The following is a 24,678-nucleotide window of genomic DNA, read 5'->3' on the forward strand; positions in this document are numbered from 1 at the left end:
TTGTGCTTTTGCTCATTTTTAAGATTTTGACAGTTTCACCTGAAGTGTACAATCGGGCTGAAAATGAATTTTAAAGCAATACAAAGTTCATTTTGGCTCTCACACCTTAACTAAATATTGTAGACTCAAACTTTTTGCTGTCATTAGTGTATTTTAGCAACTTGAAGATGATTCCAACATTAATTTCATTGTGCTTTTGCTCATTTTGAAGATTTTGACAGTTTCACCTGAAGTGTACAATCGGGCTGAAAATGAATTTTAAAGCAATACAAAGTTAATTTTGGCTCTCACACCTTAACTAAATGTTGTAGACTCAAACTTTTTGCTGTCATTAGTGTATTTTAGCAAAATGAAGATGATTCAAGCATTAATTTCATTGTGCTTTTGCTCATTTTGAAGATTTTGACATTTTCACCTGAAGTGTACAATTAGGGGCTGAAAACGCGTTTAAAGCAATAAAAAGTTCATTTTGACTCTCACACCTTAACTAAATGTTGTAGACTCAAACTTTTTGCTGTCATTAGTGTATTTTAGCAACTTGAAGATGATTCCAGCATTAATTTCATTGTGCTTTTGCTCATTTTGAAGATTTTGACAGTTTCACCTGAAGTGTCCAATCGGGCTGAAAATGCATTTAAAGCAATACAAAGTTAATTTTGGCTCTCACACCTTAACTAAATGTTGTAGACTCAAACTTTTTGCTGTCAATAGTGTATTTTAGCAACTTGAAGATGATTCCAGCATTAATTTCATTGTGCTTTTGCTCATTTTGAAGATTTTGACAGTTTCACCTGAATTGTACAATCAAGGGCTGAAAATGCGTTTAAAGCAATAAAAAGTTCATTTAGGCTCTCACACCTCAACTAAATGTTGTAGACTCAAACTTTTTGCTGTCATTAGTGTATTTTAGCAACTTGAAGATGATTCCAGCATTAATTTCATTGTGCTTTTGCTCATTTAGAAGATTTTGACAGTTTCACCTGAAGTGTACAATCAGGTGCTGAAAACGCGTTTACAGCAATACAAAGTTCATTTTGGCTGTCACACCTTAACTAAATGTTGTAGACTCAAACTTTTTGCTGTCATTAGTGTATTTTAGCAACTTGAAGATGATTTCCCGCATTAATTTCATTGTGCTTTTGCTCATTTTGAAGATTTTGACAGTTTCACCTGAAGTGTACAATCAGGTGCTGAAAACGCGTTTACAGCAATACAAAGTTCATTTAGGCTCTCACACCTTAACTAAATGTTGTAGACACAAATTTTTTGCTGTCATTAGTGTATTTTAGCAACTTGAAGATGATTCCAGCATTAATTTCATTGTGCTTTTGCTCATTTTGAAGATTTTGACAGTTTCATCTGAAGTGTACATTCGGGCTGAAAGTGCATTTAAAGCAATACAAAGTTCATTTTGGCTCTCACACCTTAACTAAATGTTGTAGACTCAAACTTTTTGCTGTCATTAGTGTATTTTAGCAACTTGAAGATGATTCCAACATTAATTTCATTGTGCTTTTGCTCATTTTGAAGATTTTGACAGTTTCACCTGAAGTGTACAATCGGGCTGAAAATGAATTTTAAAGCAATACAAAGTTCATTTTGGCTCTCACACCTTAACTAAATATTGTAGACTCAAACTTTTTGCTGTCATTAGTGTATTTTAGCAACTTGAAGATGATTCCAGCATTAATTTCATTGTGCTTTTGCTCATTTTGAAGATTTTGACAGTTTCACCTGAAGTGTACAATCAGGTGCTGAAAACGCGTTTACAGCAATACAAAGTTCATTTTGGCTGTCACACCTTAACTAAATGTTGTAGACTCAAACTTTTTGCTGTCATTAGTGTATTTTAGCAATTTGAAGATGATTCCAGCATTAATTTCATTGTGCTTTTTCTCATTTTGAAGATTTTGACAGTTTCACCTGAAGTGTACAATCAGGTGCTGAAAACGTGTTTACAGCAATACAAAGTTCATTTAGGCTCTCACACCTTAACTAAATGTTTTAGACTCAAATTTTTTGCTGTCATTAGTGTATTTTAGCAACTTGAAGATGATTCCAGCATTAATTTCATTGTGCTTTTGCTCATTTTGAAGATTTTGACAGTTTCATCTGAAGTGTACATTCGGGCTGAAAGTGCATTTAAAGCAATACAAAGTTCATTTTGGCTCTCACACCTTAACTAAATGTTGTAGACTCAAACTTTTTGCTGTCATTAGTGTATTTTAGAATCTTGAAGATGATTCCATCATTAATTTCATTGTGCTTTTGCACATTTTGAAGATTTTGACAGTTTCACCTGAAGTGTACAATCAAGGGCTGAAAACGCGTTTAAAGCAATAAAAAGTTAATTTAGGCTCTCACAACTTAACTAAATGTTGTAGACTCAAACTTTTTGCTGTCATTAGTGTATTTTAGCAACTTGAAGATGATTCCAACATTAATTTCATTGTGCTTTTGCTCATTTTTAAGATTTTGACAGTTTCACCTGAAGTGTACAATCGGGCTGAAAATGAATTTTAAAGCAATACAAAGTTCATTTTGGCTCTCACACCTTAACTAAATATTGTAGACTCAAACTTTTTGCTGTCATTAGTGTATTTTAGCAACTTGAAGATGATTCCAACATTAATTTCATTGTGCTTTTGCTCATTTTGAAGATTTTGACAGTTTCACCTGAAGTGTACAATCGGGCTGAAAATGAATTTTAAAGCAATACAAAGTTAATTTTGGCTCTCACACCTTAACTAAATGTTGTAGACTCAAACTTTTTGCTGTCATTAGTGTATTTTAGCAAAATGAAGATGATTCAAGCATTAATTTCATTGTGCTTTTGCTCATTTTGAAGATTTTGACATTTTCACCTGAAGTGTACAATTAGGGGCTGAAAACGCGTTTAAAGCAATAAAAAGTTCATTTTGACTCTCACACCTTAACTAAATGTTGTAGACTCAAACTTTTTGCTGTCATTAGTGTATTTTAGCAACTTGAAGATGATTCCAGCATTAATTTCATTGTGCTTTTGCTCATTTTGAAGATTTTGACAGTTTCACCTGAAGTGTCCAATCGGGCTGAAAATGCATTTAAAGCAATACAAAGTTAATTTTGGCTCTCACACCTTAACTAAATGTTGTAGACTCAAACTTTTTGCTGTCAATAGTGTATTTTAGCAACTTGAAGATGATTCCAGCATTAATTTCATTGTGCTTTTGCTCATTTTGAAGATTTTGACAGTTTCACCTGAATTGTACAATCAAGGGCTGAAAATGCGTTTAAAGCAATAAAAAGTTCATTTAGGCTCTCACACCTCAACTAAATGTTGTAGACTCAAACTTTTTGCTGTCATTAGTGTATTTTAGCAACTTGAAGATGATTCCAGCATTAATTTCATTGTGCTTTTGCTCATTTAGAAGATTTTGACAGTTTCACCTGAAGTGTACAATCAGGTGCTGAAAACGCGTTTACAGCAATACAAAGTTCATTTTGGCTGTCACACCTTAACTAAATGTTGTAGACTCAAACTTTTTGCTGTCATTAGTGTATTTTAGCAACTTGAAGATGATTCCCGCATTAATTTCATCGTGCTTTTGCTCATTTTGAAGATTTTGACAGTTTCACCTGAAGTGTACATTCAGGTGCTGAAAACGCGTTTACAGCAATAAAAAGTTCATTTTGGCTCTCACACCTTAACTAAATGTTGTAGACTCAAACTTTTTGCTGCCATTAGTGTATTTTAGCAACTTGAAGATGATTCCAGCATTAATTTCATTGTGCTTTTGCTCATTTTGAAGATTTTGACAGTTTCATCTGAAGTGTACATTCGGGCTGAAAGTGCATTTAAAGCAATACAAAGTTCATTTTGGCTCTCACACCTTAACTAAATGTTGTACACTCAAACTTTTTGCTGTCATTAGTGTATTTTAGCAACTTGAAGATGATTCCAGCATTAATTTCATTGTGCTTTTGCTCATTTTGAAGATTTTGACAGTTTCACCTGAATTGTACAATCAAGGGCTGAAAACACGTTTAAAGCAATAAAAAGTTAATTTAGGCTCTCACACCTTAACTAAATGTTGTAGACTCAAACTCTTTGCTGTCATTAGTGTATTTTAGCAACTTGAAGATGATTCCAGCATTAATTTCATTGTGCTTTTGCTCATTTTGAAGATTTTGACACTTTCACCTGAAGTGTACAATCAAGGGCTGAAAACACGTTTAAAGCAATAAAAAGTTAATTTAGGCTCTCACACCTTAACTAAATGTTGTAGACTCAAACTCTTTGCTGTCTTTAGTGTATTTTAGCAACTTGAAGATGATTCCAACATTAATTTAATTGTGCTTTTGCTCATTTTGAAGATTTTGACAGTTTCACCTGAAGTGTACAATCAGGTGCTGAAAACGCGTTTACAGCAATACAAAGTTCATTTTGGCTGTCACACCTTAACTAAATGTTGTAGACTCAAACTTTTTGCTGTCATTAGTGTATTTTAGCAACTTGAAGATGATTCCCGCATTAATTTCATTGTGCTTTTGCTCATTTTGAAGATTTTGACAGTTTCACCTGAAGTGTACAATCAGGTGCTGAAAACGCGTTTACAGCAATACAAAGTTCATTTAGGCTCTCACACCTTAACTAAATGTTGTAGACACAAATTTTTTGCTGTCATTAGTGTATTTTAGCAACTTGAAGATGATTCCAGCATTAATTTCATTGTGCTTTTGCTCATTTTGAAGATTTTGACAGTTTCATCTGAAGTGTACATTCGGGCTGAAAGTGCATTTAAAGCAATACAAAGTTCATTTTGGCTCTCACACCTTAACTAAATGTTGTAGACTCAAACTTTTTGCTGTCATTAGTGTATTTTAGCAACTTGAAGATGATTCCAGCATTAATTTCATTGTGCTTTTGCTCATTTTGAAGATTTTGACAGTTTCATCTAAAGTGTACATTCGGGCTGAAAGTGCATTTAAAGCAATACAAAGTTCATTTTGGCTCTCACACCTTAACTAAATGTTGTACACTCAAACTTTTTGCTGTCATTAGTGTATTTTAGCAACTTGAAGATGATTCCAGCATTAATTTCATTGTGCTTTTGCTCATTTTGAAGATTTTGACAGTTTCACCTGAATTGTACAATCAAGGGCTGAAAACACGTTTAAAGCAATAAAAAGTTAATTTAGGCTCTCACACCTTAACTAAATGTTGTAGACTCAAACTCTTTGCTGTCATTAGTGTATTTTAGCAACTTGAAGATGATTCCAGCATTAATTTCATTGTGCTTTTGCTCATTTTGAAGATTTTGACACTTTCACCTGAAGTGTACAATCAAGGGCTGAAAACACGTTTAAAGCAATAAAAAGTTAATTTAGGCTCTCACACCTTAACTAAATGTTGTAGACTCAAACTCTTTGCTGTCTTTAGTGTATTTTAGCAACTTGAAGATGATTCCAACATTAATTTAATTGTGCTTTTGCTCATTTTGAAGATTTTGACAGTTTCACCTAAATTGTACAATCAAGGGCTGAAAACGCGTTTAAAGCAATAAAAAGTTCATTTAGGCTCTCACACCTCAACTAAATGTTGTAGACTCAAACTTTTTGCTGTCATTAGTGTATTTTAGCAACTTGAAGATGATTCCAACATTAATTTCATTGTGCTTTTGCTCATTTTGAAGATTTTGACAGTTTCACCTGAAGTGTACAATCGGGCTGAAAATGAATTTTAAAGCAATACAAAGTTCATTTTGGCTCTCACACCTTAACTAAATATTGTAGACTCAAACTTTTTGCTGTCATTAGTGTATTTTAGCAACTTGAAGATGATTCCAGCATTAATTTCATTGTGCTTTTGCTCATTTTGAAGATTTTGACAGTTTCACCTGAAGTGTACAATCAGGTGCTGAAAACGCGTTTACAGCAATACAAAGTTCATTTTGGCTGTCACACCTTAACTAAATGTTGTAGACTCAAACTTTTTGCTGTCATTAGTGTATTTTAGCAACTTGAAGATGATTCCCGCATTAATTTCATTGTGCTTTTGCTCATTTTGAAGATTTTGACAGTTTCACCTGAAGTGTACAATCAGGTGCTGAAAACGCGTTTACAGCAATACAAAGTTCATTTAGGCTCTCACACCTTAACTAAATGTTGTAGACACAAATTTTTTGCTGTCATTAGTGTATTTTAGCAACTTGAAGATGATTCCAGCATTAATTTCATTGTGCTTTTGCTCATTTTGAAGATTTTGACAGTTTCATCTGAAGTGTACATTCGGGCTGAAAGTGCATTTAAAGCAATACAAAGTTCATTTTGGCTCTCACACCTTAACTAAATGTTGTAGACTCAAACTTTTTGCTGTCATTAGTGTATTTTAGCAACTTGAAGATGATTCCAGCATTAATTTCATCGTGCTTTTGCTCATTTTGAAGATTTTGACAGTTTCACCTGAAGTGTACATTCAGGTGCTGAAAACGCGTTTACAGCAATAAAAAGTTCATTTTGGCTCTCACACCTTAACTAAATGTTGTAGACTCAAACTTTTTGCTGTCATTAGTGTATTTTAGCAACTTGAAGATGATTCCAGCATTAATTTCATTGTGCTTTTGCTCATTTTGAAGATTTTGACAGTTTCATCTGAAGTGTACATTCGGGCTGAAAGTGCATTTAAAGCAATACAAAGTTCATTTTGGCTCTCACACCTTAACTAAATGTTGTACACTCAAACTTTTTGCTGTCATTAGTGTATTTTAGCAACTTGAAGATGATTCCAGCATTAATTTCATTGTGCTTTTGCTCATTTTGAAGATTTTGACAGTTTCACCTGAATTGTACAATCAAGGGCTGAAAACACGTTTAAAGCAATAAAAAGTTAATTTAGGCTCTCACACCTTAACTAAATGTTGTAGACTCAAACTCTTTGCTGTCATTAGTGTATTTTAGCAACTTGAAGATGATTCCAGCATTAATTTCATTGTGCTTTTGCTCATTTTGAAGATTTTGACACTTTCACCTGAAGTGTACAATCAAGGGCTGAAAACACGTTTAAAGCAATAAAAAGTTAATTTAGGCTCTCACACCTTAACTAAATGTTGTAGACTCAAACTCTTTGCTGTCTTTAGTGTATTTTAGCAACTTGAAGATGATTCCAACATTAATTTAATTGTGCTTTTGCTCATTTTGAAGATTTTGACAGTTTCACCTAAATTGTACAATCAAGGGCTGAAAACGCGTTTAAAGCAATAAAAAGTTCATTTAGGCTCTCACACCTCAACTAAATGTTGTAGACTCAAACTTTTTGCTGTCATTAGTGTATTTTAGCAACTTGAAGATGATTCCAACATTAATTTCATTGTGCTTTTGCTCATTTTGAAGATTTTGACAGTTTCACCTGAAGTGTACAATCGGGCTGAAAATGAATTTTAAAGCAATACAAAGTTCATTTTGGCTCTCACACCTTAACTAAATATTGTAGACTCAAACTTTTTGCTGTCATTAGTGTATTTTAGCAACTTGAAGATGATTCCAGCATTAATTTCATTGTGCTTTTCCTCATTTTGAAGATTTTGACAGTTTCACCTGAAGTGTACAATCAGGTGCTGAAAACGCGTTTACAGCAATACAAAGTTCATTTTGGCTGTCACACCTTAACTAAATGTTGTAGACTCAAACTTTTTGCTGTCATTAGTGTATTTTAGCAATTTGAAGATGATTCCAGCATTAATTTCATTGTGCTTTTGCTCATTTTGAAGATTTTGACAGTTTCACCTGAAGTGTACAATCAGGTGCTGAAAACGCGTTTACAGCAATACAAAGTTCATTTAGGCTCTCACACCTTAACTAAATGTTTTAGACTCAAATTTTTTGCTGTCATTAGTGTATTTTAGCAACTTGAAGATGATTCCAGCATTAATTTCATTGTGCTTTTGCTCATTTTGAAGATTTTGACAGTTTCATCTGAAGTGTACATTCGGGCTGAAAGTGCATTTAAAGCAATACAAAGTTCATTTTGGCTCTCACACCTTAACTAAATGTTGTAGACTCAAACTTTTTGCTGTCATTAGTGTATTTTAGCAACTTGAAGATGATTCCAGCATTAATTTCATTGTGCTTTTGCTCATTTTGAAGATTTTGACAGTTTCACCTGAAGTGTACAATCAGGGGCTGAAAACGCGTTTAAAGCAATACAAAGTTAATTTAGGCTCTCATACCTTAACTAAATGTTGTAGACTCAAACTTTTTGCTGTCATTAGTGTATTTTAGCAACTTGAAGATGATTCCAGCATTAATTTCATTGTGATTTTGCTCATTTTGAAGATTTTGACAGTTTCACCTGAAGTGTACAATCGGGCTGAAAACGCGTTTAAAGCAATACAAAGTTCATTTTGGCTCTCACACCTTAACTAAATGTTGTAGACTCAAACTTTTTGCTGTCATTAGTGTATTTCAGCAACTTGAAGATGATTCCAGCATTAATTTCATTGTGCTTTTGCTCATTTTGAAGATTTTGACAGTTTCAACTGAAGTGTACATTCAGGTGCTGAAAACGCGTTTACAGCAATAAAAAGTTCATTTTGGCTCTCACACCTTAACTAAATGTTGTAGACTCAAACTTTTTGCTGTCATTAGTGTATTTTAGCAACTTGAAGATGATTCCAGCATTAATTTCATTGTGCTTTTGCTCATTTTGAAGATTTTGACAGTTTCATCTGAAGTGTACATTCGGGCTGAAAGTGCATTTAAAGCAATACAAAGTTCATTTTGGCTCTCACACCTTAACTAAATGTTGTACACTCAAACTTTTTGCTGTCATTAGTGTATTTTAGCAACTTGAAGATGATTCCAGCATTAATTTCATTGTGCTTTTGCTCATTTTGAAGATTTTGACACTTTCACCTGAAGTGTACAATCAAGGGCTGAAAACACGTTTAAAGCAATAAAAAGTTAATTTAGGCCATCACACCTTAACTAAATGTTGTAGACTCAAACTCTTTGCTGTCTTTAGTGTATTTTAGCAACTTGAAGATGATTCCAACATTAATTTAATTGTGCTTTTGCTCATTTTGAAGATTTTGACAGTTTCACCTAAATTGTACAATCAAGGGCTGAAAACGCGTTTAAAGCAATAAAAAGTTCATTTAGGCTCTCACACCTCAACTAAATGTTGTAGACTCAAACTTTTTGCTGTCATTAGTGTATTTTAGCAACTTGAAGATGATTCCAACATTAATTTCATTGTGCTTTTGCTCATTTTGAAGATTTTGACAGTTTCACCTGAAGTGTACAATCGGGCTGAAAATGAATTTTAAAGCAATACAAAGTTCATTTTGGCTCTCACACCTTAACTAAATATTGTAGACTCAAACTTTTTGCTGTCATTAGTGTATTTTAGCAACTTGAAGATGATTCCAGCATTAATTTCATTGTGCTTTTGCTCATTTTGAAGATTTTGACAGTTTCACCTGAAGTGTACAATCAGGTGCTGAAAACGCGTTTACAGCAATACAAAGTTCATTTTGGCTGTCACACCTTAACTAAATGTTGTAGACTCAAACTTTTTGCTGTCATTAGTGTATTTTAGCAATTTGAAGATGATTCCAGCATTAATTTCATTGTGCTTTTTCTCATTTTGAAGATTTTGACAGTTTCACCTGAAGTGTACAATCAGGTGCTGAAAACGCGTTTACAGCAATACAAAGTTCATTTAGGCTCTCACACCTTAACTAAATGTTTTAGACTCAAATTTTTTGCTGTCATTAGTGTATTTTAGCAACTTGAAGATGATTCCAGCATTAATTTCATTGTGCTTTTGCTCATTTTGAAGATTTTGACAGTTTCATCTGAAGTGTACATTCGGGCTGAAAGTGCATTTAAAGCAATACAAAGTTCATTTTGGCTCTCACACCTTAACTAAATGTTGTAGACTCAAACTTTTTGCTGTCATTAGTGTATTTTAGAAACTTGAAGATGATTCCATCATTAATTTCATTGTGCTTTTGCACATTTTGAAGATTTTGACAGTTTCACCTGAAGTGTACAATCAAGGGCTGAAAACGCGTTTAAAGCAATAAAAAGTTAATTTAGGCTCTCACAACTTAACTAAATGTTGTAGACTCAAACTTTTTGCTGTCATTAGTGTATTTTAGCAACTTGAAGATGATTCCAACATTAATTTCATTGTGCTTTTGCTCATTTTTAAGATTTTGACAGTTTCACCTGAAGTGTACAATCGGGCTGAAAATGAATTTTAAAGCAATACAAAGTTCATTTTGGCTCTCACACCTTAACTAAATATTGTAGACTCAAACTTTTTGCTGTCATTAGTGTATTTTAGCAACTTGAAGATGATTCCAACATTAATTTCATTGTGCTTTTGCTCATTTTGAAGATTTTGACAGTTTCACCTGAAGTGTACAATCGGGCTGAAAATGAATTTTAAAGCAATACAAAGTTAATTTTGGCTCTCACACCTTAACTAAATGTTGTAGACTCAAACTTTTTGCTGTCATTAGTGTATTTTAGCAAAATGAAGATGATTCAAGCATTAATTTCATTGTGCTTTTGCTCATTTTGAAGATTTTGACATTTTCACCTGAAGTGTACAATTAGGGGCTGAAAACGCGTTTAAAGCAATAAAAAGTTCATTTTGACTCTCACACCTTAACTAAATGTTGTAGACTCAAACTTTTTGCTGTCATTAGTGTATTTTAGCAACTTGAAGATGATTCCAGCATTAATTTCATTGTGCTTTTGCTCATTTTGAAGATTTTGACAGTTTCACCTGAAGTGTCCAATCGGGCTGAAAATGCATTTAAAGCAATACAAAGTTAATTTTGGCTCTCACACCTTAACTAAATGTTGTAGACTCAAACTTTTTGCTGTCAATAGTGTATTTTAGCAACTTGAAGATGATTCCAGCATTAATTTCATTGTGCTTTTGCTCATTTTGAAGATTTTGACAGTTTCACCTGAATTGTACAATCAAGGGCTGAAAATGCGTTTAAAGCAATAAAAAGTTCATTTAGGCTCTCACACCTCAACTAAATGTTGTAGACTCAAACTTTTTGCTGTCATTAGTGTATTTTAGCAACTTGAAGATGATTCCAGCATTAATTTCATTGTGCTTTTGCTCATTTAGAAGATTTTGACAGTTTCACCTGAAGTGTACAATCAGGTGCTGAAAACGCGTTTACAGCAATACAAAGTTCATTTTGGCTGTCACACCTTAACTAAATGTTGTAGACTCAAACTTTTTGCTGTCATTAGTGTATTTTAGCAACTTGAAGATGATTCCCGCATTAATTTCATTGTGCTTTTGCTCATTTTGAAGATTTTGACAGTTTCACCTGAAGTGTACAATCAGGTGCTGAAAACGCGTTTACAGCAATACAAAGTTCATTTTGGCTCTCACACCTTAACTAAATGTTGTAGACTCAAACTTTTTGCTGTCATTAGTGTATTTTAGCAACTTGAAGATGATTCCAGCATTAATTTCATCGTGCTTTTGCTCATTTTGAAGATTTTGACAGTTTCACCTGAAGTGTACATTCAGGTGCTGAAAACGCGTTTACAGCAATAAAAAGTTCATTTTGGCTCTCACACCTTAACTAAATGTTGTAGACTCAAACTTTTTGCTGTCATTAGTGTATTTTAGCAACTTGAAGATGATTCCAGCATTAATTTCATTGTGCTTTTGCTCATTTTGAAGATTTTGACAGTTTCATCTGAAGTGTACATTCGGGCTGAAAGTGCATTTAAAGCAATACAAAGTTCATTTTGGCTCTCACACCTTAACTAAATGTTGTACACTCAAACTTTTTGCTGTCATTAGTGTATTTTAGCAACTTGAAGATGATTCCAGCATTAATTTCATTGTGCTTTTGCTCATTTTGAAGATTTTGACAGTTTCACCTGAATTGTACAATCAAGGGCTGAAAACACGTTTAAAGCAATAAAAAGTTAATTTAGGCTCTCACACCTTAACTAAATGTTGTAGACTCAAACTCTTTGCTGTCATTAGTGTATTTTAGCAACTTGAAGATGATTCCAGCATTAATTTCATTGTGCTTTTGCTCATTTTGAAGATTTTGACACTTTCACCTGAAGTGTACAATCAAGGGCTGAAAACACGTTTAAAGCAATAAAAAGTTAATTTAGGCTCTCACACCTTAACTAAATGTTGTAGACTCAAACTCTTTGCTGTCTTTAGTGTATTTTAGCAACTTGAAGATGATTCCAACATTAATTTAATTGTGCTTTTGCTCATTTTGAAGATTTTGACAGTTTCACCTGAAGTGTACAATCAGGTGCTGAAAACGCGTTTACAGCAATACAAAGTTCATTTTGGCTGTCACACCTTAACTAAATGTTGTAGACTCAAACTTTTTGCTGTCATTAGTGTATTTTAGCAACTTGAAGATGATTCCCGCATTAATTTCATTGTGCTTTTGCTCATTTTGAAGATTTTGACAGTTTCACCTGAAGTGTACAATCAGGTGCTGAAAACGCGTTTACAGCAATACAAAGTTCATTTAGGCTCTCACACCTTAACTAAATGTTGTAGACACAAATTTTTTGCTGTCATTAGTGTATTTTAGCAACTTGAAGATGATTCCAGCATTAATTTCATTGTGCTTTTGCTCATTTTGAAGATTTTGACAGTTTCATCTGAAGTGTACATTCGGGCTGAAAGTGCATTTAAAGCAATACAAAGTTCATTTTGGCTCTCACACCTTAACTAAATGTTGTAGACTCAAACTTTTTGCTGTCATTAGTGTATTTTAGCAACTTGAAGATGATTCCAGCATTAATTTCATTGTGCTTTTGCTCATTTTGAAGATTTTGACAGTTTCATCTGAAGTGTACATTCGGGCTGAAAGTGCATTTAAAGCAATACAAAGTTCATTTTGGCTCTCACACCTTAACTAAATGTTGTACACTCAAACTTTTTGCTGTCATTAGTGTATTTTAGCAACTTGAAGATGATTCCAGCATTAATTTCATTGTGCTTTTGCTCATTTTGAAGATTTTGACAGTTTCACCTGAATTGTACAATCAAGGGCTGAAAACACGTTTAAAGCAATAAAAAGTTAATTTAGGCTCTCACACCTTAACTAAATGTTGTAGACTCAAACTCTTTGCTGTCATTAGTGTATTTTAGCAACTTGAAGATGATTCCAGCATTAATTTCATTGTGCTTTTGCTCATTTTGAAGATTTTGACACTTTCACCTGAAGTGTACAATCAAGGGCTGAAAACACGTTTAAAGCAATAAAAAGTTAATTTAGGCTCTCACACCTTAACTAAATGTTGTAGACTCAAACTCTTTGCTGTCTTTAGTGTATTTTAGCAACTTGAAGATGATTCCAACATTAATTTAATTGTGCTTTTGCTCATTTTGAAGATTTTGACAGTTTCACCTAAATTGTACAATCAAGGGCTGAAAACGCGTTTAAAGCAATAAAAAGTTCATTTAGGCTCTCACACCTCAACTAAATGTTGTAGACTCAAACTTTTTGCTGTCATTAGTGTATTTTAGCAACTTGAAGATGATTCCAACATTAATTTCATTGTGCTTTTGCTCATTTTGAAGATTTTGACAGTTTCACCTGAAGTGTACAATCGGGCTGAAAATGAATTTTAAAGCAATACAAAGTTCATTTTGGCTCTCACACCTTAACTAAATATTGTAGACTCAAACTTTTTGCTGTCATTAGTGTATTTTAGCAACTTGAAGATGATTCCAGCATTAATTTCATTGTGCTTTTGCTCATTTTGAAGATTTTGACAGTTTCACCTGAAGTGTACAATCAGGTGCTGAAAACGCGTTTACAGCAATACAAAGTTCATTTTGGCTGTCACACCTTAACTAAATGTTGTAGACTCAAACTTTTTGCTGTCATTAGTGTATTTTAGCAACTTGAAGATGATTCCCGCATTAATTTCATTGTGCTTTTGCTCATTTTGAAGATTTTGACAGTTTCACCTGAAGTGTACAATCAGGTGCTGAAAACGCGTTTACAGCAATACAAAGTTCATTTAGGCTCTCACACCTTAACTAAATGTTGTAGACACAAATTTTTTGCTGTCATTAGTGTATTTTAGCAATTTGAAGATGATTCCAGCATTAATTTCATTGTGCTTTTGCTCATTTTGAAGATTTTGACAGTTTCATCTGAAGTGTACATTCGGGCTGAAAGTGCATTTAAAGCAATACAAAGTTCATTTTGGCTCTCACACCTTAACTAAATGTTGTAGACTCAAACTTTTTGCTGTCATTAGTGTATTTTAGCAACTTGAAGATGATTCCAGCATTAATTTCATCGTGCTTTTGCTCATTTTGAAGATTTTGACAGTTTCACCTGAAGTGTACATTCAGGTGCTGAAAACGCGTTTACAGCAATAAAAAGTTCATTTTGGCTCTCACACCTTAACTAAATGTTGTAGACTCAAACTTTTTGCTGTCATTAGTGTATTTTAGCAACTTGAAGATGATTCCAGCATTAATTTCATTGTGCTTTTGCTCATTTTGAAGATTTTGACAGTTTCATCTGAAGTGTACATTCGGGCTGAAAGTGCATTTAAAGCAATACAAAGTTCATTTTGGCTCTCAATCCTTAACTAAATGTTGTACACTCAAACTTTTTGCTGTCATTAGTGTATTTTAGCAACTTGAAGATGATTCCAGCATTAATTTCATTGTGCTTTTGCTCATTTTGAAGATTTTGACAGTTTCACCTGAATTGTACAATCAAGGGCTGAAAACACGTTTAAAGCAATAAAAAGTTAATTTAGGCTCTCACACCTTAACTAAATGTTGTAGACTCAAACTCTTTGCTGTCATTAGTGTATTTTAGCAACTTGAAGATGATTCCAGCATTAATTTCATTGTGCTTTTGCTCATTTTGAAGATTTTGACACTTTCACCTGAAGTGTACAATCAAGGGCTGAAAACACGTTTAAAGCAATAAAAAGTTAATTTAGGCTCTCACACCTTAACTAAATGTTGTAGACTCAAACTCTTTGCTGTCTTTAGTGTATTTTAGCAACTTGAAGATGATTCCAACATTAATTTAATTGTGCTTTTGCTCATTTTGAAGATTTTGACAGTTTCACCTAAATTGTACAATCAAGGGCTGAAAACGCGTTTAAAGCAATAAAAAGTTCATTTAGGCTCTCACACCTCAACTAAATGTTGTAGACTCAAACTTTTTGCTGTCATTAGTGTATTTTAGCAACTTGAAGATGATTCCAACATTAATTTCATTGTGCTTTTGCTCATTTTGAAGATTTTGACAGTTTCACCTGAAGTGTACAATCGGGCTGAAAATGAATTTTAAAGCAATACAAAGTTCATTTTGGCTCTCACACCTTAACTAAATATTGTAGACTCAAACTTTTTGCTGTCATTAGTGTATTTTAGCAACTTGAAGATGATTCCAGCATTAATTTCATTGTGCTTTTGCTCATTTTGAAGATTTTGACAGTTTCACCTGAAGTGTACAATCAGGTGCTGAAAACGCGTTTACAGCAATACAAAGTTCATTTTGGCTGTCACACCTTAACTAAATGTTGTAGACTCAAACTTTTTGCTGTCATTAGTGTATTTTAGCAACTTGAAGATGATTCCCGCATTAATTTCATTGTGCTTTTGCTCATTTTGAAGATTTTGACAGTTTCACCTGAAGTGTACAATCAGGTGCTGAAAACGCGTTTACAGCAATACAAAGTTCATTTAGGCTCTCACACCTTAACTAAATGTTGTAGACACAAATTTTTTGCTGTCATTAGTGTATTTTAGCAATTTGAAGATGATTCCAGCATTAATTTCATTGTGCTTTTGCTCATTTTGAAGATTTTGACAGTTTCATCTGAAGTGTACATTCGGGCTGAAAGTGCATTTAAAGCAATACAAAGTTCATTTTGGCTCTCACACCTTAACTAAATGTTGTAGACTCAAACTTTTTGCTGTCATTAGTGTATTTTAGCAACTTGAAGATGATTCCAGCATTAATTTCATCGTGCTTTTGCTCATTTTGAAGATTTTGACAGTTTCACCTGAAGTGTACATTCAGGTGCTGAAAACGCGTTTACAGCAATAAAAAGTTCATTTTGGCTCTCACACCTTAACTAAATGTTGTAGACTCAAACTTTTTGCTGTCATTAGTGTATTTTAGCAACTTGAAGATGATTCCAGCATTAATTTCATTGTGCTTTTGCTCATTTTGAAGATTTTGACAGTTTCATCTGAAGTGTACATTCGGGCTGAAAGTGCATTTAAAGCAATACAAAGTTCATTTTGGCTCTCACACCTTAACTAAATGTTGTACACTCAAACTTTTTGCTGTCATTAGTGTATTTTAGCAACTTGAAGATGATTCCAGCATTAATTTCATTGTGCTTTTGCTCATTTTGAAGATTTTGACAGTTTCACCTGAATTGTACAATCAAGGGCTGAAAACACGTTTAAAGCAATAAAAAGTTAATTTAGGCTCTCACACCTTAACTAAATGTTGTAGACTCAAACTCTTTGCTGTCATTAGTGTATTTTAGCAACTTGAAGATGATTCCAGCATTAATTTCATTGTGCTTTTGCTCATTTTGAAGATTTTGACACTTTCACCTGAAGTGTACAATCAAGGGCTGAAAACACGTTTAAAGCAATAAAAAGTTAATTTAGGCTCTCACACCTTAACTAAATGTTGTAGACTCAAACTCTTTGCTGTCTTTAGTGTATTTTAGCAACTTGAAGATGATTCCAACATTAATTTAATTGTGCTTTTGCTCATTTTGAAGATTTTGACAGTTTCACCTAAATTGTACAATCAAGGGCTGAAAACGCGTTTAAAGCAATAAAAAGTTCATTTAGGCTCTCACACCTCAACTAAATGTTGTAGACTCAAACTTTTTGCTGTCATTAGTGTATTTTAGCAACTTGAAGATGATTCCAACATTAATTTCATTGTGCTTTTGCTCATTTTGAAGATTTTGACAGTTTCACCTGAAGTGTACAATCGGGCTGAAAATGAATTTTAAAGCAATACAAAGTTCATTTTGGCTCTCACACCTTAACTAAATATTGTAGACTCAAACTTTTTGCTGTCATTAGTGTATTTTAGCAACTTGAAGATGATTCCAGCATTAATTTCATTGTGCTTTTCCTCATTTTGAAGATTTTGACAGTTTCACCTGAAGTGTACAATCAGGTGCTGAAAACGCGTTTACAGCAATACAAAGTTCATTTTGGCTGTCACACCTTAACTAAATGTTGTAGACTCAAACTTTTTGCTGTCATTAGTGTATTTTAGCAATTTGAAGATGATTCCAGCATTAATTTCATTGTGCTTTTGCTCATTTTGAAGATTTTGACAGTTTCACCTGAAGTGTACAATCAGGTGCTGAAAACGCGTTTACAGCAATACAAAGTTCATTTAGGCTCTCACACCTTAACTAAATGTTTTAGACTCAAATTTTTTGCTGTCATTAGTGTATTTTAGCAACTTGAAGATGATTCCAGCATTAATTTCATTGTGATTTTGCTCATTTTGAAGATTTTGACAGTTTCACCTGAAGTGTACAATCGGGCTGAAAACGCGTTTAAAGCAATACAAAGTTCATTTTGGCTCTCACACCTTAACTAAATGTTGTAGACTCAAACTTTTTGCTGTCATTAGTGTATTTCAGCAACTTGAAGATGATTCCAGCATTAATTTCATTGTGCTTTTGCTCATTTTGAAGATTTTGACAGTTTCACCTGAAGTGTACATTCAGGTGCTGAAAACGCGTTTACAGCAATAAAAAGTTCATTTTGGCTCTCACACCTTAACTAAATGTTGTAGACTCAAACTTTTTGCTGTCATTAGTGTATTTTAGCAACTTGAAGATGATTCCAGCATTAATTTCATTGTGCTTTTGCTCATTTTGAAGATTTTGACAGTTTCATCTGAAGTGTACATTCGGGCTGAAAGTGCATTTAAAGCAATACAAAGTTCATTTTGGCTCTCACACCTTAACTAAATGTTGTACACTCAAACTTTTTGCTGTCATTAGTGTATTTTAGCAACTTGAAGATGATTCCAGCATTAATTTCATTGTGCTTTTGCTCATTTTGTAGATTTTGACACTTTCACCTGAAGTGTACAATCAAGGGCTGAAAACACGTTTAAAGCAATAAAAAGTTAATTTAGGCCATCACACCTTAACTAAATGTTGTAGACTCAAACTCTTTGCTGTCTTTAGTGTATTTTAGCAACTTGAAGATGATTCCAACATTAATTTAATTGTGCTTTTGCTCATTTTGAAGATTTTGACAGTTTCACCTAAATTGTACAATCAAGGGCTGAAAACGCGTTTAAAGCAATAAAAAGTTCATTTAGGCTCTCACACCTCAACTAAATGTTGTAGACTCAAACTTTTTGCTGTCATTAGTGTATTTTAGCAACTTGAAGATGATTCCAACATTAATTTCATTGTGCTTTTGCTCATTTTGAAGATTTTGACAGTTTCACCTGAAGTGTACAATCGGGCTGAAAATGAATTTTAAAGCAATACAAAGTTCATTTTGGCTCTCACACCTTAACTAAATATTGTAGACTCAAACTTTTTGCTGTCATTAGTGTATTTTAGCAACTTGAAGATGATTCCAGCATTAATTTCATTGTGCTTTTGCTCATTTTGAAGATTTTGACAGTTTCACCTGAAGTGTACAATCAGGTGCTGAAAACGCGTTTACAGCAATACAAAGTTCATTTTGGCTGTCACACCTTAACTAAATGTTGTAGACTCAAACTTTTTGCTGTCATTAGTGTATTTTAGCAATTTGAAGATGATTCCAGCATTAATTTCATTGTGCTTTTTCTCATTTTGAAGATTTTGACAGTTTCACCTGAAGTGTACAATCAGGTGCTGAAAACGCGTTTACAGCAATACAAAGTTCATTTAGGCTCTCACACCTTAACTAAATGTTTTAGACTCAAATTTTTTGCTGTCATTAGTGTATTTTAGCAACTTGAAGATGATTCCAGCATTAATTTCATTGTGCTTTTCCTCATTTTGAAGATTTTGACAGTTTCATCTGAAGTGTACATTCGGGCTGAAAGTGCATTTAAAGCAATACAAAGTTCATTTTGGCTCTCACACCTTAACTAAATGTTGTAGACTCAAACTTTTTGCTGTCATTAGTGTATTTTAGCAACTTGAAGATGATTCCAGCATTAATTTCATTGTGCTTTTGCTCATTTTGAAGATTTTGAAAATTTCACCTGAAGTGTACAATCAGGGGCTGAAAACGCGTTTAAAGCAATACAAAGTTAATTTAGGCTCTCATACCTTAACTAAATGTTGTAGACTCAAACTTTTTGCTGTCATTAGTGTATTTTAGCAACTTGAAGATGATTCCAGCATTAATTTCATTGTGATTTTGCTCATTTTGAAGATTTTGACAGTTTCACCTGAAGTGTACAATCGGGCTGAAAACGCGTTTAAAGCAATACAAAGTTAATTTTGGCTCTCACACCTTAACTAAATGTTGTAGACTCAAACTTTTTGCTGTCATTAGTGTATTTCAGCAACTTGAAGATGATTCCAGCATTAATTTCATTGTGCTTTTGCTCATTTTGAAGATTTTGACAGTTTCACCTGAAGTGTACAATCAGGGGCTGAAAACGCGTTTAAAGCAATACAAAGTTCATTTAGGCTCTCACACCTTAACTAAATGTTGTAGACTCAAACTTTTTGCTGTCATTAGTGTATTTTAGCAACTTGAAGATGATTCCAGCATTAATTTCATTGTGCTTTTGCTCATTTTGAAGATTTTGACAGTTTCACCTGAAGTGTACATTCAGGTGCTGAAAACGCGTTTACAGCAATAAAAAGTTCATTTTGGCTCTCACACCTTAACTAAATGTTGTAGACTAAAACTTTTTGCTGTCATTAGTGTATTTTAGCAACTTGAAGATGATTCCAGCATTAATTTCATTGTGCTTTTGCTCATTTTGAAGATTTTGACAGTTTCACCTGAAGTGTACATTCAGGTGCTGAAAACGCGTTTACAGCAATAAAAAGTTCATTTTGGCTCTCACACCTCAACTAAATGTTGTAGACTCAAAATGTTTGCTGTCATTAGTGCATTTTAGCAACTTGAAGATGATTCCAACATTAATTTCATTGTGCTTTTGCTCATTTTTAAGATTTTGACAGTTTCACCTGAAGTGTACAATCGGGCTGAAAATGAATTTTAAAGCAATACAAAGTTCATTTTGGCTCTCACACCTTAACTAAATATTGTAGACTCAAACTTTTTGCTGTCATTAGTGTATTTTAGCAACTTGAAGATGATTCCAGCATTAATTTCATTGTGCTTTTGCTCATTTTGAACATTTTGACAGTTTCACCTGAAGTGTACAATCAGGTGCTGAAAACGCGTTTACAGCAATACAAAGTTCATTTAGGCTCTCACACCTTAACTAAATGTTGTAGACTCAAACTTTTTGCTGTCATTAGTGTATTTTAGCAACTTGAAGATGATTCCAGCATTAATTTCATTGTGCTTTTGCTCATTTTGAAGATTTTGACAGTTTCACCTGAAGTGTACAATCAGGTGCTGAAAACGCGTTTAAAGCAATACAAAGTTAATTTAGGCTCTCACACCTTAACTAAATGTTGTAGACTCAAACTCTTTGCTGTCTTTAGTGTATTTTAGCAACTTGAAGATGATTCCAACATTAATTTAATTGTGCTTTTGCTCATTTTGAAGATTTTGACAGTTTCACCTAAATTGTACAATCAAGGGCTGAAAACGCGTTTAAAGCAATAAAAAGTTCATTTAGGCTCTCACACCTCAACTAAATGTTGTAGACTCAAACTTTTTGCTGTCATTAGTGTATTTTAGCAACTTGAAGATGATTCCAACATTAATTTCATTGTGCTTTTGCTCATTTTGAAGATTTTGACAGTTTCACCTGAAGTGTACAATCGGGCTGAAAATGAATTTTAAAGCAATACAAAGTTCATTTTGGCTCTCACACCTTAACTAAATATTGTAGACTCAAACTTTTTGCTGTCATTAGTGTATTTTAGCAACTTGAAGATGATTCCAGCATTAATTTCATTGTGCTTTTGCTCATTTTGAAGATTTTGACAGTTTCACCTGAAGTGTACAATCAGGTGCTGAAAACGCGTTTACAGCAATACAAAGTTCATTTAGGCTCTCACACCTTAACTAAATGTTGTAGACTCAAACTTTTTGCTGTCATTAGTGTATTTTAGCAACTTGAAGATGATTCCAGCATTAATTTCATTGTGCTTTTGCTCATTTTGAAGATTTTGACAGTTTCACCTGAAGTGTACATTCAGGTGCTGAAAACGCGTTTACAGCAATAAAAAGTTCATTTTGGCTCTCACACCTTAACTAAATGTTGTAGACTAAAACTTTTTGCTGTCATTAGTGTATTTTAGCAACTTGAAAATGATTCCAGCATTAATTTCATTGTGCTTTTGCTCATTTTGAAGATTTTGACAGTTTCACCTGAAGTGTACATTCAGGTGCTGAAAACGCGTTTACAGCAATAAAAAGTTCATTTTGGCTCTCACACCTCAACTAAATGTTGTAGACTCAAAATGTTTGCTGTCATTAGTGCATTTTAGCAACTTGAAGATGATTCCAACATTAATTTCATTGTGCTTTTGCTCATTTTGAAGATTTTGACAGTTTCACCTGAAGTGTCCAATCGGGCTGAAAATGCATTTAAAGCAATACAAAGTTAATTTTGGCTCTCACACCTTAACTAAATGTTGTAGACTCAAACTTTTTGCTGTCAATAGTGTATTTTAGCAACTTGAAGATTATTCCAGCATTAATTTCATTGTGCTTTTGCTCATTTTGAAGATTTTGACAGTTTCACCTGAATTGTACAATCAAGGGCTGAAAATGCGTTTAAAGCAATAAAAAGTTCATTTAGGCTCTCACACCTCAACTAAATGTTGTAGACTCAAAGTTTTTGCTGTCATTAGTGTATTTTAGCAACTTGAAGATGATTCCAGCATTAATTTCATTGTGCTTTTGCTCATTTAGAAGATTTTGACAGTTTCACCTGAAGTGTACAATCAGGTGCTGAAAACGCGTTTACAGCAATACAAAGTTCATTTTGGCTTTCACACCTTAACTAAATGTTGTAGACTCAAACTTGTTGCTGTCATTAGTGTATTTTAGCAACTTGAAGATGTTTCCAGAATTAATTTCATTGTGCTTTTGCTCATTTTGAAGAATTTGACAGTTTCACCTGAAGTGTACATTCGGGCTGAAAATGCATTTAAAGCAATACAAAGTTCATTTAGGCTCTCACACCTTAACTAAATGTTGTAGACACAAATTTTTTGCTGTCATTAGTGTATTTTAGCAACTTGAAGATGATTCCAGCATTAATTTCATTGTGCTTTTGCTCATTTTGAAGATTTTGACAGTTTCATCTGAAGTGTACATTCGGGCTGAAAGTGCATTTAAAGCAATACAAAGTTCATTTTGGCTCTCACACCTTAACTAAATGTTGTAGACTCAAACTTTTTGCTGTCATTAGTGTATTTTAGCAACTTGAAGATGATTCCAGCATTAATTTCATTGTGCTTTTGCTCATTTTGAAGATTTTGACAGTTTCACCTGAAGTGTACATTCAGGTGCTGAAAACGCGTTTACAGCAATAAAAAGTTCATTTTGGCTCTCACACCTTAACTAAATGTTGTAGACTAAAACTTTTTGCTGTCATTAGTGTATTTTAGCAACTTGAAGATGATTCCAGCATTAATTTCATTGTGCTTTTGCTCATTTTGAAGATTTTGACAGTTTCACCTGAAGTGTACATTCAGGTGCTGAAAACGCGTTTACAGCAATAAAAAGTTCATTTTGGCTCTCACACCTCAACTAAATGTTGTAGACTCAAAATGTTTGCTGTCATTAGTGCATTTTAGCAACTTGAAGATGATTCCAACATTAATTTCATTGTGCTTTTGCTCATTTTTAAGATTTTGACAGTTTCACCTGAAGTGTACAATCGGGCTGAAAATGAATTTTAAAGCAATACAAAGTTCATTTTGGCTCTCACACCTTAACTAAATATTGTAGACTCAAACTTTTTGCTGTCATTAGTGTATTTTAGCAACTTGAAGATGATTCCAGCATTAATTTCATTGTGCTTTTGCTCATTTTGAACATTTTGACAGTTTCACCTGAAGTGTACAATCAGGTGCTGAAAACGCGTTTACAGCAATACAAAGTTCATTTAGGCTCTCACACCTTAACTAAATGTTGTAGACTCAAACTTTTTGCTGTCATTAGTGTATTTTAGCAACTTGAAGATGATTCCAGCATTAATTTCATTGTGCTTTTGCTCATTTTGAAGATTTTGACAGTTTCACCTGAAGTGTACAATCAGGTGCTGAAAACGCGTTTAAAGCAATACAAAGTTAATTTAGGCTCTCACACCTTAACTAAATGTTGTAGACTCAAACTCTTTGCTGTCTTTAGTGTATTTTAGCAACTTGAAGATGATTCCAACATTAATTTAATTGTGCTTTTGCTCATTTTGAAGATTTTGACAGTTTCACCTAAATTGTACAATCAAGGGCTGAAAACGCGTTTAAAGCAATAAAAAGTTCATTTAGGCTCTCACACCTCAACTAAATGTTGTAGACTCAAACTTTTTGCTGTCATTAGTGTATTTTAGCAACTTGAAGATGATTCCAACATTAATTTCATTGTGCTTTTGCTCATTTTGAAGATTTTGACAGTTTCACCTGAAGTGTACAATCGGGCTGAAAATGAATTTTAAAGCAATACAAAGTTCATTTTGGCTCTCACACCTTAACTAAATATTGTAGACTCAAACTTTTTGCTGTCATTAGTGTATTTTAGCAACTTGAAGATGATTCCAGCATTAATTTCATTGTGCTTTTGCTCATTTTGAAGATTTTGACAGTTTCACCTGAAGTGTACAATCAGGTGCTGAAAACGCGTTTACAGCAATACAAAGTTCATTTAGGCTCTCACACCTTAACTAAATGTTGTAGACTCAAACTTTTTGCTGTCATTAGTGTATTTTAGCAACTTGAAGATGATTCCAGCATTAATTTCATTGTGCTTTTGCTCATTTTGAAGATTTTGACAGTTTCACCTGAAGTGTACATTCAGGTGCTGAAAACGCGTTTACAGCAATAAAAAGTTCATTTTGGCTCTCACACCTTAACTAAATGTTGTAGACTAAAACTTTTTGCTGTCATTAGTGTATTTTAGCAACTTGAAAATGATTCCAGCATTAATTTCATTGTGCTTTTGCTCATTTTGAAGATTTTGACAGTTTCACCTGAAGTGTACATTCAGGTGCTGAAAACGCGTTTACAGCAATAAAAAGTTCATTTTGGCTCTCACACCTCAACTAAATGTTGTAGACTCAAAATGTTTGCTGTCATTAGTGCATTTTAGCAACTTGAAGATGATTCCAACATTAATTTCATTGTGCTTTTGCTCATTTTGAAGATTTTGACAGTTTCACCTGAAGTGTCCAATCGGGCTGAAAATGCATTTAAAGCAATACAAAGTTAATTTTGGCTCTCACACCTTAACTAAATGTTGTAGACTCAAACTTTTTGCTGTCAATAGTGTATTTTAGCAACTTGAAGATTATTCCAGCATTA

Source organism: Leptonotus elevatus, chromosome 6 (assembly GCF_054856555.1).
Source record: "Leptonotus elevatus isolate MCC_2025b chromosome 6, RoL_Lele_1.0, whole genome shotgun sequence".
In the NCBI taxonomy this organism is placed as follows: Eukaryota; Metazoa; Chordata; class Actinopteri; order Syngnathiformes; family Syngnathidae; genus Leptonotus; species Leptonotus elevatus.